Source organism: Hyaena hyaena, unplaced genomic scaffold, assembly GCF_003009895.1.
Source record: "Hyaena hyaena isolate Hyena2069 unplaced genomic scaffold, ASM300989v1 scaffold_861, whole genome shotgun sequence".
NCBI lineage: Eukaryota > Metazoa > Chordata > Mammalia > Carnivora > Hyaenidae > Hyaena > Hyaena hyaena.
Window position 1 is genome coordinate 514,650 of NW_024081488.1, and position 4,777 is coordinate 519,426.

The 4,777-nt window shown below is 33.9% G+C and overlaps 1 pseudogene; it reads right to left on the reverse strand.

Annotated features, from left to right (window-relative positions):
• Window positions 1–2,897: 2,897 nt before the first annotated feature.
• LOC120222259 lies at window positions 2,898–3,018 on the reverse strand (annotated as a pseudogene).
• Between the last annotated feature and the right edge of the window lie 1,759 nt (window positions 3,019–4,777).

Sequence of the window (4,777 nt, forward strand, 5' to 3'; positions counted from 1 at the left end):
AACTAAACTCAAGATTAGCAGAAGGAAGGAAATAAGAATTAGTGCAAAAATAAATAAAAATAACCTCCAGAAAGGAAAAAAAATGGACTAATAGTTGTTTTTTTCTTCAAAAGATAAACAAAATTGACCAACCCTTAGAAAGAGTAAGTAAAAACAGAACTGAAATAAATCAAAAGTGATACTACAGACATCATAAATGATGCTACAGAAATAAAAGAATCATAAGAGACTGCTATGAATAATTATATGCCAAAAAATTGAATAACCTAAGTGAAATGGGTAAATTTCTAGAAACAAAACCTAACAAGTCTCAGTTGTGAAGAAATGGAGTCTGAACAGAAGCACGACTAGTATGGAGATTAAATAAGTAATGAAAAACCACCCAACAAAAAAATTATCCACCACCAGATGTCTTCACTGGTGAGTTTTATCAAACATCTAAAAAATTAATGTCAATCCTTCTCAAACTTTTCCAAATATTCCAAAAAGGAGATACACTCAAACTCATTTTATAAGGCAAGCATAATCCTGATACCCAAGTTAGAAAAGGACCTAATAGGAAAACTACAAGCCAGTATTCTTGATGCATTCTCAGAAAAAAAAAAAAAAAAAGGCAAACCAAATTTAGCAGCTCATTAAAGGGATCATGTGTCATGCTCAAGTGGGATTTATATTTGGAATTTGGAATTCAAGGATGGTTTGACATAGACAAGTCAATTTACTATATCAGAATAGAATAAAATGAAAAAATCATATGATCATCTTAACAGACACAGAGGAAGGATTTGCCAAAATTCAAAATCTGTTCATCATAAAAACTCTTAATGAATTAGGTACAGAAAGAATGTACCTCAACATATGACAAGCCACAGCTATCATACACAATGGTGAAAAGTTTAAAGCTTTTTCCCTAAGATCAGGAATACGACAAAGGTAACCACTACTCTCACCATTTCTATTCAACATAGTATTGGAAGTCCTAGTGAGAGCAATCAACAAGACAGAGAGATTTGAAAAAAAAGTTCAGAATTGGAAAGAAGTACAATTTTCTGTATTTGCAAATGACACGATTTTATAAATAGAAAATTCTAAAAACTTCACAAAAAACATTTTTAGATCTAATCAACAAATTCAGTAAAGTTGCATAATACAAAATTAACATACAAAATCAGTAGTGTTTTGATACACCAACAACAAATTATCTGTAAAAGAAAAAAAAATCTCATTTACAATAGCATAAAAACAACAAAATACCTCAAAATCAACTTAACCAAAAAAGTGAAAGATGTTTACTTGGAAAACTATGAGACACCAACGAAAGAAATCAATTGGTGTCCATGTTCATTAATTGGACAAATTATTATTGTTAAAATGCGAATACTACCAAAGCCATCTATAGATTCAATGCAATCCCTATCAAGATTCCAAATGATTTTATAGAAGTAGAAAAAAACAAATCCTAAAATCTATATTAAGCCACAAAACACCTTGAATAGTCAAAATAGTCCTGAGGGAGAACAGAGCAAGAGTCATTACACTTCTTGATTTTTAAGCTCTACTATAAAGCTGTTGTAATGAAAACAGTATGGTTCTAGTCTAACAACAAAGAGATCAATGAAACAGAACTGAGAGCCCAGAAATAAATCCAAGCATACATATTGACTAATATTTGAGGAGGGAGTCAGGAATACTCAATGGAGAAAGGACAGTCTTTTTTTAATAAATGGTGCTGGGAAAATTAGATATTTGCATGTAAAAGAATGAAACCAGGCTGCCATCTTACACCACTCACAAAAAGTAACTCAAAATGCACTAATGACTTAAATGTAAAACTTGAAACCATGAAGACTCCTAGAAGAAAACATAGAAAAAATGTTGGTTGACATGAATACTGGCAACTGACTTTTTGGGTAAAAAAAGTTTCTAAAGCACAAGAAACAGAAAAAATAAACAAGTGGGACTATATCAAACAGAAATGCTTTTGCACAGCAAAATAAATAATCAACAAAGTAAAAAAGACAACCTTTGAGTAAAAAACAGACAACTTATGGATAAAAAAGTAAACCTTTGATTATCTCAAAGGTTGCAGAAAAAGCATTTGACAAAGTGCAACATGCAGCCTTAATAAAATCTCAACAAAATAGGTTTAGAGGCAATATACCTCCACATAATAAAGGTTATCTCTGAAAAACTCACATAACATGATCTTCAATGGGAAAAGACTTAAAAGTTTTCCTTCAAGATCAGGAACAAGACAAGAATGTCCACTTCTACTACTCTCATTCAAAATATTGCTGGTAATCCTAGCTGCAGCAATCAAACAAGAAAAGGAAACAAAAGGCTTTCAAATTAGTAAGAAGTAAAACCTTAACTGTTTGCAGATGACATGATACTACATATGGAAAATCCTTAAGATTCCACCAAAAAAAAAAAACAAGAAAAAAAACCTATGAGAATTAATAACTGAATTCAGTGAAGTCAGAATACAGAATACAAAATTAACAGATAGAAATCTGTTGCATTTCTACACACTAATAAATGATCCAGTAATTCCGCTACTGGGTTTTTACCCAAAGAAATGAAAAACACTATTATTTTTTATCCAAGAGAGAGAGAAAGAGAGAGAGCAAGCAGTGGGTATGAGGAGCAGAGGAGGGGAGAGAGAGAGAGAATCTTAGCAGGCTCCACTTTCAACATGGAGCCCTATGTGGGGCTCGATCCCATAATCCCAGGATCATGACCTGAACTGAAATCAAGGTTTTAACACTCAACTGAGTCACACAGGTGCTCCTGAAAAATACTATTTTGAAAAATATACGCACCCTGTTTATTGCAACATTATTTACAATCGCTAAGACATGGAAGCAACCCAAGTGTCCATCCATATAAGAATAAAGATGTGGTATATATATATATATATATATATATACATACAATGGAATATTACTCAGCCGTAAAAGAGAATAAGATTTTGCCATTTTACTACACTTGATCTTAGCCAAAAGGCCGAGAATCGATAAGATTTTGCCATTTTAAACACCATGGGAAGACCTAGAGGGTATAATGCTAAGTGAAATAAGTCAGATAAAAAATGACAATTACTATATGATTTCACTTATATGTGGAAATTAAGAAACAAATGAATAAACAAAGGAAAAAAAGACAAAAAAACAAACTTAAATACAGAGAACTGGTAGTTGCCAAAAGTGGGTGGGGGGTTGGCAATGGATGAAATAAAGGAGATTAAGAGTACAGCTGGGGTGCCTAGGTGGCTCAGTTGGTTAAGCATCTGACTTCAGCTCAGATCATGATCTCATCATTGTGGGTTTGAGCCCCGGGTCATGCTCTGACAGGTCATAACCTGGAGCCCGCTTAGGATTCTGTGTCTCCTCTCTCTGCTCCTCCCCTGCTCATTCTCATTCTCTCCTTCTCTCTCTCAAAAAAATAAATATTAAAAAAGAGTATAGTCATAGTGATGAGTATTGAGTAATGTATGGAATTGTTGAATCATTATATTGTACAACAGAAATTAACACTTTAATTTAGTGAAGTTAGTTATACTTCAATTAAAAACAAAACCTGAAAGATAAAAGAGATAATAATTGCTGGCAAGGTTGTAAAGAAAAAGAAAGCTTGTGCATGGTTGGGATTGTAAACTGGTACAGCCACTATGGAAAACACAATGATCTGCCATACAATCCAGCAGTTCTACTACTGGGAATATGTCCTCCCAACCCCCCAAATTCCAAACCACTAACTTGATATCTGCTCTATCCTGTTCATAGTAGTTTTATTTATAATAACCAAGACATGGAAACAACTTAAATGTCTACTGGTGGATGGATGGATAAAGAAGTTGTGGTACATATATACAGAAAGAAGGGAGGAAGTCCTGCCATTTAAGATGATATCAAGGGACAAAGTCATTATGCTAAGTGAAGTAAGACAGATAATGACAAATACTGTATGATCTCACTTATATGTTGAATCTAAAACCAAAAACAAACCCATAGAAAAAGAGATCAGATTTATGGTTGGCAGAGGAGGGGATTGGAGTAGAGGTATTGTAGGAAGTTGGTCAAAACTACAAATTTCCAGTTATAAGATAAATAAACACTAGGGATGTAATGTACAACATGATGACTACAGCTAACATTGCTATAGGGTGTACAGGAAAGTTGTTAAGAGAGTAAGTCAATACAATTCAGGGAAAAAAACCTAAAAGACAACAAATGCTTAAAGATGTGGAGCAATCAAAAGTCTTGCACAACTTTGGTGGGAATGCAAAATGGTGTAGCCAGTAGGGAAAAAAGTATTTCATTTCCTTAATAAGTTAAAACTAGAACTACCATATGATCCAATAATCCCACTTCTGGGTGTTTACCCAGAAGAATTAAAGTCTGAATCCAGAAGAGATAGCTGAAATCCCATGTTCATTGCAGCACTGTTCACAATAGCCAATATGTGGAAACACCCTAATTGTCCATTGAAGGATGCATATGCATATGATGGAATACCATTCAGTCTTTAAAAAAATGGAAATTCTGAAAAATAAAATTAAATGGGTAAAACTTGAGAACATTATAAGCCAATCACGGAATTTTTTTCCCTTCATGCTGAGGAGAATAGAGACATGAGATGCTCAGCTGGCTCAGTCTGTTGAGAGTCCAGCTCTTGATTTCAGCTCAGGTCATGATCTCACAGTTTGTGGGTTCGAGCCCTGCATTGGACTCTACTGACAGCATGGAACCTGCCTGGGATTCTCTCTCTCTCTCTC